The sequence below is a fragment of the Triturus cristatus genome, chromosome 4_1 (genome assembly GCF_964204655.1).
Source record: "Triturus cristatus chromosome 4_1, aTriCri1.1, whole genome shotgun sequence".
Classification (NCBI taxonomy): domain Eukaryota; kingdom Metazoa; phylum Chordata; class Amphibia; order Caudata; family Salamandridae; genus Triturus; species Triturus cristatus.
The window spans coordinates 120,832,465-120,843,447 of NC_140585.1; the positions used below are offsets into that span (position 1 = coordinate 120,832,465).

The 10,983-nt window shown below is 39.8% G+C and overlaps 3 non-coding genes across 3 annotated transcripts; all 3 read left to right on the forward strand.

Moving 5' to 3' along the window:
• The first annotated feature begins 3,509 nt into the window (after positions 1-3,509).
• Positions 3,510-3,581, forward strand: TRNAD-GUC (transfer RNA aspartic acid (anticodon GUC)). Its single transcript has one exon. It is a non-coding gene; the product is annotated as a tRNA-Asp (tRNA).
• A 590-nt stretch (positions 3,582-4,171) lies between these two features.
• On the forward strand, positions 4,172-4,243 carry TRNAD-GUC (transfer RNA aspartic acid (anticodon GUC)). Its single transcript has one exon. It is a non-coding gene; the product is annotated as a tRNA-Asp (tRNA).
• Positions 4,244-6,816: 2,573 nt separating this feature from the next.
• On the forward strand, positions 6,817-6,888 carry TRNAD-GUC (transfer RNA aspartic acid (anticodon GUC)). Its single transcript has one exon. It is a non-coding gene; the product is annotated as a tRNA-Asp (tRNA).
• The last annotated feature ends 4,095 nt before the right edge of the window (positions 6,889-10,983 follow it).

Consider the following 10,983-nt stretch of genomic DNA (forward strand, 5'->3'; position numbering starts at 1 on the left):
ATAGATAGGTATTTATTTTAATCAATCATTTCTTAATAAAGCAGATTTTTTTTGGCTAGGAATTTCTGATTTGTAATCATTTATGAAAAAAGATTGCTTCTCCTGACGAAAAGAAGCAAAGCTGCATATTACAATACTGTGAATTGATTGAGGGCATGCCCTAACCTCATGGAGGTGAGCCCTGTTGAGCTAAAGCCAATATGTCCTCGTTAGTATAGTGGTCAGTATCCCTGCCTGTCACGCGGGAGACCGGGGTTCAAATCCCCAACGGGGAGACGATTCCTTTTATTCACACAATTAAATAAAATGATGTACTTAATAACATTGTAAACTATATTTGTCATTATCCTTGTCTATTACGATTGAGATAAACGTTGAATGCAGTGATGGCCGAATTGCTTACAGATGTGTTAACTAAAAGTCAGAATATGCTCTGAATATTTCAATCTGCACAGACCATACCATCAAAAACAATTTACATCTATAATCTATTGGAAAATGGAATGAAGCAGTGGGGAATCTTATGCTTCTGCTCAACTCTAGGGGCTAGATTTAGAAGTGGAGTGGCTGCTTTTTGTTAGTAGTGACCCCTGGTGGTAAATGGTTATAAGCTGCAAATGGTAAAGTGAGCTGATAGATAGAAAGATAGATAGACAGATCGATAGATAGGTATTTATTTTAATCAATCATTTCTTAATAAAGCAGATTTTTTTTGGCTAGGAATTTCTGATTTGTAATCATTTATGAAAAAAGATTGCTTCTCCTGACGAAAAGAAGCAAAGCTGCATATTACAATACTGTGAATTGATTGAGGGCATGCCCTAACCTCATGGAGGTGAGCCCTGTTGAGCTAAAGCCAATATGTCCTCGTTAGTATAGTGGTCCGTATCCCTGCCTGTCACGCGGGAGACCGGGGTTCAAATCCCCAACGGGGAGACGATTCCTTTTATTCACACAATTAAATAAAATGATGTACTTAATAACATTGTAAACTATATTTGTCATTATCCTTGTCTATTACGATTGAGATAAACGTTGAATGCAGTGATGGCCGAATTGCTTACAGATGTGTTAACTAAAAGTCAGAATATGCTCTGAATATTTCAATCTGCACAGACCATACCATCAAAAACAATTTACATCTATAATCTATTGGAAAATGGAATGAAGCAGTGGGGAATCTTATGCTTCTGCTCAACTCTAGGGGCTAGATTTAGAAGTGGAGTGGCTGCTTTTTGTTAGAAGTGACCCCTGGTGGTAAATGGTTATAAGCTGCAAATGGTAAAGTGAGCTGATAGATAGAAAGATAGATAGACAGATCGATAGATAGGTATTTATTTTAATCAATCATTTCTTAATAAAGCAGATTATTTTTGGCTAGGAATTTCTGATTTGTAATCATTTATGAAAAAAGATTGCTTCTCCAAACGAAAACAAGCAAAGCTGCCTATTACAATACTGTGAATTGATTGAGGGCATGCCCTAACCTCATGGAGGTGCGCACTGTTGAACCTGAAGCCAATATGTCCTCGTTAGTATAGTGGTCAGTATCCCCGCCTGTCACGCGGGAGACCTGGGTTCAATTCCCCGACGGGGAGACGATTCCTTTTATTCACACAATTAAATAAAATGATGTACTTAATAACATTGTAAACTATATTTGTCATTATCCGTGTCTATTACAATTGAGATAAACGTTGAATTCAGTGATGGCCAAATTGCTTACAGATGTGTTAACTAAAAGTCAGAATATGCTCTGAATATTTCAATCTGCACAGACCATACCATCAAAAACAATTTACATCTATAATCTATTGGAAAATGGAATGAAGCAGTGGGGAATCTTATGCTTCTGCTCAACTCTAGGGGCTAGATTTAGAAGTGGAGTGGCTGCTTTTTGTTAGTAGTGACCCCTGGTGGTAAATGGTTATAAGCTGCAAATGGTAAAGTGAGCTGATAGATAGAAAGATAGATAGACAGATCGATAGATAGGTATTTATTTTAATCAATCATTTCTTAATAAAGCAGATTTTTTTTGGCTAGGAATTTCTGATTTGTAATCATTTATGAAAAAAGATTGCTTCTCCTGACGAAAAGAAGCAAAGCTGCATATTACAATACTGTGAATTGATTGAGGGCATGCCCTAACCTCATGGAGGTGAGCCCTGTTGAGCTAAAGCCAATATGTCCTCGTTAGTATAGTGGTCAGTATCCCTGCCTGTCACGCGGGAGACCGGGGTTCAAATCCCCAACGGGGAGACGATTCCTTTTATTCACACAATTAAATAAAATGATGTACTTAATAACATTGTAAACTATATTTGTCATTATCCTTGTCTATTACGATTGAGATAAACGTTGAATGCAGTGATGGCCGAATTGCTTACAGATGTGTTAACTTAAAGTCAGAATATGCTCTGAATATTTCAATCTGCACAGACCATACCATCAAAAACAATTTACATCTATAATCTATTGGAAAATGGAATGAAGCAGTGGGGAATCTTATGCTTCTGCTCAACTCTAGGGGCTAGATTTAGAAGTGGAGTGGCTGCTTTTTGTTAGTAGTGACCCCTGGTGGTAAATGGTTATAAGCTGCAAATGGTAAAGTGAGCTGATAGATAGAAAGATAGATAGACAGATCGATAGATAGGTACTTATTTTAATCAATCATTTCTTAATAAAGCAGATTATTTTTGGCTAGGAATTTCTGATTTGTAATCATTTATGAAAAAAGATTGCTTCTCCAAACGAAAACAAGCAAAGCTGCCTATTACAATACTGTGAATTGATTGAGGGCATGCCCTAACCTCATGGAGGTGAGCACTGTTGAGCTAAAGCCAATATGTCCTCGTTAGTATAGTGGTCAGTATCCCCGCCTGTCACGTGGGAGACCGGGGTTCAATTCCCCGACGGGGAGACGATTCCTTTTATTCACACAATTAAATAAAATGATGTACTTAATAACATTGTAAACTATATTTGTCATTATCCGTGTCTATTACAATTGAGATAAACGTTGAATTCAGTGATGGCCAAATTGCTTACAGATGTGTTAACTAAAAGTCAGAATATGCTCTGAATATTTCAATCTGCACAGACCATACCATCAAAAACAATTTACATCTATAATCTATTGGAAAATGGAATGAAGCAGTGGGGAATCTTATGCTTCTGCTCAACTCTAGGGGCTAGATTTAGAAGTGGAGTGGCTGCTTTTTGTTAGTAGTGACCCCTGGTGGTAAATGGTTATAAGCTGCAAATGGTAAAGTGAGCTGATAGATAGAAAGATAGATAGACAGATCGATAGATAGGTATTTATTTTAATCAATCATTTCTTAATAAAGCAGATTATTTTTGGCTAGGAATTTCTGATTTGTAATCATTTATGAAAAAAGATTGCTTCTCCAAACGAAAACAAGCAAAGCTGCCTATTACAATACTGTGAATTGATTGAGGGCATGCCCTAACCTCATGGAGGTGAGCACTGTTGAGCTAAAGCCAATATGTCCTCGTTAGTATAGTGGTCAGTATCCCCGCCTGTCACGCGGGAGACCGGGGTTCAATTCCCCGACGGGGAGACGATTCCTTTTATTCACACAATTAAATAAAATGATGTACTTAATAACATTGTAAACTATATTTGTCATTATCCGTGTCTATTACAATTGAGATAAACGTTGAATTCAGTGATGGCCAAATTGCTTACAGATGTGTTAACTAAAAGTCAGAATATGCTCTGAATATTTCAATCTGCACAGACCATACCATCAAAAACAATTTACATCTATAATCTATTGGAAAATGGAATGAAGCAGTGGGGAATCTTATGCTTCTGCTCAACTCTAGGGGCTAGATTTAGAAGTGGAGTGGCTGCTTTTTGTTAGTAGTGACCCCTGGTGGTAAATGGTTATAAGCTGCAAATGGTAAAGTGAGCTGATAGATAGAAAGATAGATAGACAGATCGATAGATAGGTATTTATTTTAATCAATCATTTCTTAATAAAGCAGATTATTTTTGGCTAGGAATTTCTGATTTGTAATCATTTATGAAAAAAGATTGCTTCTCCAAACGAAAACAAGCAAAGCTGCCTATTACAATACTGTGAATTGATTGAGGGCATGCCCTAACCTCATGGAGGTGAGCACTGTTGAACCTGAAGCCAATATGTCCTCGTTAGTATAGTGGTCAGTATCCCCGCCTGTCACGCGGGAGACCGGGGTTCAATTCCCCGACGGGGAGACGATTCCTTTTATTCACACAATTAAATAAAATGATGTACTTAATAACATTGTAAACTATATTTGTCATTATCCGTGTCTATTACAATTGAGATAAACGTTGAATTCAGTGATGGCCAAATTGCTTACAGATGTGTTAACTAAAAGTCATAATATGCTCTGAATATTTCAATCTGCACAGACCATACCATCAAAAACAATTTACATCTATAATCTATTGGAAAATGGAATGAAGCAGTGGGGAATCTTATGCTTCTGCTCAACTCTAGGGGCTAGATTTAGAAGTGGAGTGGCTGCTTTTTGTTAGTAGTGACCCCTGGTGGTAAATGGTTATAAGCTGCAAATGGTAAAGTGAGCTGATAGATAGAAAGATAGATAGACAAATCGATAGATAGGTATTTATTTTAATCAATCATTTCTTAATAAAGCAGATTATTTTTGGCTAGGAATTTCTGATTTGTAATCATTTATGAAAAAAGATTGCTTCTCCAAACGAAAACAAGCAAAGCTGCCTATTACAATACTGTGAATTGATTGAGGCCATGCCCTAACCTCATGGAGGTGAGCACTGTTGAGCTAAAGCCAATATGTCCTCGTTAGTATAGTGGTCAGTATCCCCGCCTGTCACGCGGGAGACAGGGGTTCAATTCCCCGACGGGGAGACGATTCCTTTTATTCACACAATTAAATAAAATGATGTACTTAATAACATTGTAAACTATATTTGTCATTATCCGTGTCTATTACAATTGAGATAAACGTTGAATTCAGTGATGGCCAAATTGCTTACAGATGTGTTAACTAAAAGTCAGAATATGCTCTGAATATTTCAATCTGCACAGACCATACCATCAAAAACAATTTACATCTATAATCTATTGGAAAATGGAATGAAGCAGTGGGGAATCTTATGCTTCTGCTCAACTCTAGGGGCTAGATTTAGAAGTGGAGTGGCTGCTTTTTGTTAGTAGTGACCCCTGGTGGTAAATGGTTATAAGCTGCAAATGGTAAAGTGAGCTGATAGATAGAAAGATAGATAGACAGATCGATTGATAGGTATTTATTTTAATCAATCATTTCTTAATAAAGCAGATTATTTTTGGCAAGGAATTTCCTATTTGTAATCATTTATGAAAAAAGATTGCTTCTCCTAACCAAAAGAAGCTAAGCTGCCTATTACAATACTGTGAATTGATTGAGGGCATGCCCTAACTTCATGGAGGTGAGCACTGTTGAACTGAAGCCAATATGTCCTTGTTAGTATAGTGGTCAGTATCCCCGCCTGTCATGCGGGAGACCGGGGTTCAATACACCGACGGGGAGACGATTCCTTTTATTCACACAATTAAATAATATGATGTACTTAATAACATTGTAAACTATATTTGTCATTATCCTTGTCTATTACGATTGAGATAAACGTTGAATTCAGTGATGGCCAAATTGCTTACAGATGTGTTAACTAAAAGTCAGACTATGCTCTGAATATTTCAATCTGCACAGACCATACCATCAAAAACAATTTACATCTATAATCTATTGGAAAATGGAATGAAGCAGTGGGGAATCTTATGCTTCTGCTCAACTCTAGGGGCTAGATTTAGAAGTGGAGTGGCTGCTTTTTGTTAGTAGTGACCCCTGGTGGTAAATTGTTATAAGCTGCAAATGGTAAAGTGAGCTGATAGATAGAAAGATAGATAGACAGATCGATAGATAGGTACTTATTTTAATCAATCATTTCTTAATAAAGCAGATTATTTTTGGCTAGGAATTTCTGATTTGTAATCATTTATGAAAAAAGATTGCTTCTCCAAACGAAAACAAGCAAAGCTGCCTATTACAATACTGTGAATTGATTGAGGGCATGCCCTAACCTCATGGAGGTGAGCACTGTTGAGCTAAAGCCAATATGTCCTCGTTAGTATAGTGGTCAGTATCCCCGCCTGTCACGTGGGAGACCGGGGTTCAATTCCCCGACGGGGAGACGATTCCTTTTATTCACACAATTAAATAAAATGATGTACTTAATAACATTGTAAACTATATTTGTCATTATCCGTGTCTATTACAATTGAGATAAACGTTGAATTCAGTGATGGCCAAATTGCTTACAGATGTGTTAACTAAAAGTCAGAATATGCTCTGAATATTTCAATCTGCACAGACCATACCATCAAAAACAATTTACATCTATAATCTATTGGAAAATGGAATGAAGCAGTGGGGAATCTTATGCTTCTGCTCAACTCTAGGGGCTAGATTTAGAAGTGGAGTGGCTGCTTTTTGTTAGTAGTGACCCCTGGTGGTAAATGGTTATAAGCTGCAAATGGTAAAGTGAGCTGATAGATAGAAAGATAGATAGACAGATCGATAGATAGGTATTTATTTTAATCAATCATTTCTTAATAAAGCAGATTATTTTTGGCTAGGAATTTCTGATTTGTAATCATTTATGAAAAAAGATTGCTTCTCCAAACGAAAACAAGCAAAGCTGCCTATTACAATACTGTGAATTGATTGAGGGCATGCCCTAACCTCATGGAGGTGAGCACTGTTGAACCTGAAGCCAATATGTCCTCGTTAGTATAGTGGTCAGTATCCCCGCCTGTCACGCGGGAGACCGGGGTTCAATTCCCCGACGGGGAGACGATTCCTTTTATTCACACAATTAAATAAAATGATGTACTTAATAACATTGTAAACTATATTTGTCATTATCCGTGTCTATTACAATTGAGATAAACGTTGAATTCAGTGATGGCCAAATTGCTTACAGATGTGTTAACTAAAAGTCATAATATGCTCTGAATATTTCAATCTGCACAGACCATACCATCAAAAACAATTTACATCTATAATCTATTGGAAAATGGAATGAAGCAGTGGGGAATCTTATGCTTCTGCTCAACTCTAGGGGCTAGATTTAGAAGTGGAGTGGCTGCTTTTTGTTAGTAGTGACCCCTGGTGGTAAATGGTTATAAGCTGCAAATGGTAAAGTGAGCTGATAGATAGAAAGATAGATAGACAAATCGATAGATAGGTATTTATTTTAATCAATCATTTCTTAATAAAGCAGATTATTTTTGGCTAGGAATTTCTGATTTGTAATCATTTATGAAAAAAGATTGCTTCTCCAAACGAAAACAAGCAAAGCTGCCTATTACAATACTGTGAATTGATTGAGGCCATGCCCTAACCTCATGGAGGTGAGCACTGTTGAGCTAAAGCCAATATGTCCTCGTTAGTATAGTGGTCAGTATCCCCGCCTGTCACGCGGGAGACAGGGGTTCAATTCCCCGACGGGGAGACGATTCCTTTTATTCACACAATTAAATAAAATGATGTACTTAATAACATTGTAAACTATATTTGTCATTATCCGTGTCTATTACAATTGAGATAAACGTTGAATTCAGTGATGGCCAAATTGCTTACAGATGTGTTAACTAAAAGTCAGAATATGCTCTGAATATTTCAATCTGCACAGACCATACCATCAAAAACAATTTACATCTATAATCTATTGGAAAATGGAATGAAGCAGTGGGGAATCTTATGCTTCTGCTCAACTCTAGGGGCTAGATTTAGAAGTGGAGTGGCTGCTTTTTGTTAGTAGTGACCCCTGGTGGTAAATGGTTATAAGCTGCAAATGGTAAAGTGAGCTGATAGATAGAAAGATAGATAGACAGATCGATTGATAGGTATTTATTTTAATCAATCATTTCTTAATAAAGCAGATTATTTTTGGCAAGGAATTTCCTATTTGTAATCATTTATGAAAAAAGATTGCTTCTCCTAACCAAAAGAAGCTAAGCTGCCTATTACAATACTGTGAATTGATTGAGGGCATGCCCTAACTTCATGGAGGTGAGCACTGTTGAACTGAAGCCAATATGTCCTTGTTAGTATAGTGGTCAGTATCCCCGCCTGTCATGCGGGAGACCGGGGTTCAATACACCGACGGGGAGACGATTCCTTTTATTCACACAATTAAATAATATGATGTACTTAATAACATTGTAAACTATATTTGTCATTATCCTTGTCTATTACGATTGAGATAAACGTTGAATTCAGTGATGGCCAAATTGCTTACAGATGTGTTAACTAAAAGTCAGACTATGCTCTGAATATTTCAATCTGCACAGACCATACCATCAAAAACAATTTACATCTATAATCTATTGGAAAATGGAATGAAGCAGTGGGGAATCTTATGCTTCTGCTCAACTCCAGGGGCTAGATTTAGACGTGGAGTGGCTGCTTTTTGTTAGTAGTGACCCCTGGTGGTAAATGGTTATAAGCTGCAAATGGTAGAGTGAGCTGCCACCATCTTTCTCAGGTCAGGTACCTCTCACAGGCATGCGGGTGCTTCATCCACGAGCTTGTCAGCTCAATGACTCACAAGAGTACTAATAAACCGGAACAGGGGTGGGAGCACACCCCTTCACCTCCCAGCAAGGTTCGCCCCTGGCATTGTGGTAAATGCAGGTTTGGTTACTTGCTTGCTTCAAGAGTGTTCGATTATTTCGCCACAGTAGGCGCAGATAGTGCTGATCTCCAGACACGTGTTTCTGGTTCTTCAACCGTCATCAGTAGAGATTACAGTCTTTCAAATTTGGGGTTTACTGAGTAGGCTGCCAACATCTTTCTCAGGTCTGGTACCTCTCACAGGCATGCGGGTGCTTCATTCACGAGCTCGTCAGCTCAATGACTCACTGGAGTACTAATAAACAGGAACAGGGGTGGGAGGACGCCGCTTCACCTCCCAGCAAGGTTCGCCCCTGACATTGAGGTACATGCAGTTTGGGTTACTTGCCTGCTTCAAGAGTGTTCAAGTGTTTCGCCACAGTTGGCGCAGATGCTGCTGATCTCTAGATACGTGTTTCTGGTTCTTTAACCGTCATCAGTAGAGATTACAGTCTTTCAAATGTGGGGTTTGCTGAGTATGCTGCTAACATCTTTCTCAGATCAGGTACCTCTCACAGGCAAGTGGGTGCTTCATCCACGAGCTTGTCTGCTCAATGACTCACGGGAGTACTATTAAACAGGAACAGGGGTGGGAGCACACCGCCTCACCTCCCAGCAAGTTTCGCCCCTGACATTGTGGTAATTGCAGTTTCAGTTACTTGCTTGCTTCAAGAGTGTTCGATTATTTCGCCACAGTTGGCGCAGATAGTGCTGATCTCTAGACACATGGTTTTGTTTCTTTAACTGTCATAGGTAGAGATTACAGTCTTTCAAATGTACGGTTTGCTGAGTAGGCTGCCAACATCTTTCTCAGGTCAAGTACCTCTCACAGGCATGCGGGTGCTTCATCCATGAGCTCGTCCGCTCAATGACTCACGGGAGTACTATTAAACAGGAACAGGAGTGGGAGCACACCGCTTCACCTCTCAGCAAGGTTCGCCCCTGGCATTGTGGTAAATGCAGTTTCAGTTACTTGCTTTCTTCAAGAGTGTTCAAATGTTTCGCCACAGTTGGCGCAGATAGTGCTGATCTCTAGACACGTGTTTCTGGTTCTTTAACCGTCATTAGTCGAGATTGCAGTCTTTCAAAAGTGGGGTTTGCTGAGTAGGCTGCCAACATCTTTCTCAGATCAGGTACCTCTCACAGGCATGCGGGTGCTTCATTCACGAGCTCATCAGCTCAATGACTCACTGGAGAATTATTAAACTGGAACAGGGGTGGGAGCACACCGCTTCACCTCCCAGAATGGTTCGCACCCTGGCATTGTGGTACATGCAGTTTCAGTTACTTGCTTGCGTCAAGAGTGTTCAAGTGTTTCACCACAGTTGGCGCTGATAGTGCTGATCTCTAGACACGTGTTTCTGGTTCTTTAATCGTCATCAGTCGAGATTGCAGTCTTTCAAATGTGGGGTTTGCTGAGTAGGCTGCCAACATCTTTATCACATCAGGTACCTCTCACAGGCATGCGGGTGCTTCATCCACGAGCTCGTCAGCTCAATGACTTACAGGAGTACAATTAAACAGGAACAGGGGTGGGAGCACACCGCTTCACCTCCCAGAAAGGTTTGCACCCTGGCATTGTGGTAAATGCAGTTTCAGTTACTTACTTGCTTCAAGAGTGTTTGAGTGTTTCACCACAGTTGGCACAGATTATGCTGATCTCTAGACACGTGTTTCTGGTTCTTTAACCGTCATCAGTAGAGATTACAGTCTTTCAAATGTGGGGTTTGCTGAGTATGCTGTCAACATCTTTCTCAGGTCAGGTACATCTCACAGGCAAGCGGGTGCTTCATCCACGAGCTCATCAGCTCAATGACTCATTGGAGTACTATTAAACAAGAACAGGGGTGGGAGCACTCTGCTACGCCTCCCATTAATGTTTGCCCCTGGTATTGTGGTAAATGCAGTTTCAGTTACTTGCTTGCTTCAAGAATGTTCGAGTATTTCGCCACAGTTGGCGTAGATAGAGCTGATCTCTAGACACGTGTTTCTGGTTCTTTAACCCCTTCCACGCGTGGCAAATTCTGCCACGGTGTGAGGTGGGCGGGTCTGGGCGTGGCGCTCAGGTACTCAGGACGGCTTCAAGCCGTCATAAATCACGGTGGGCGTGTGCTCATGACGGCCGGGAGTCATCCGAACTCCGCCCACTGAATAATTTGCCTGCACAGGCAGGGAATTAACAAGCGTGGGCGGGAGCGGCAACGGTTGGAAGGCTCCTGGCTGTCATGAGCACACGACTACCGTGACTCATGACAGCCAGGAGCCGTTCTG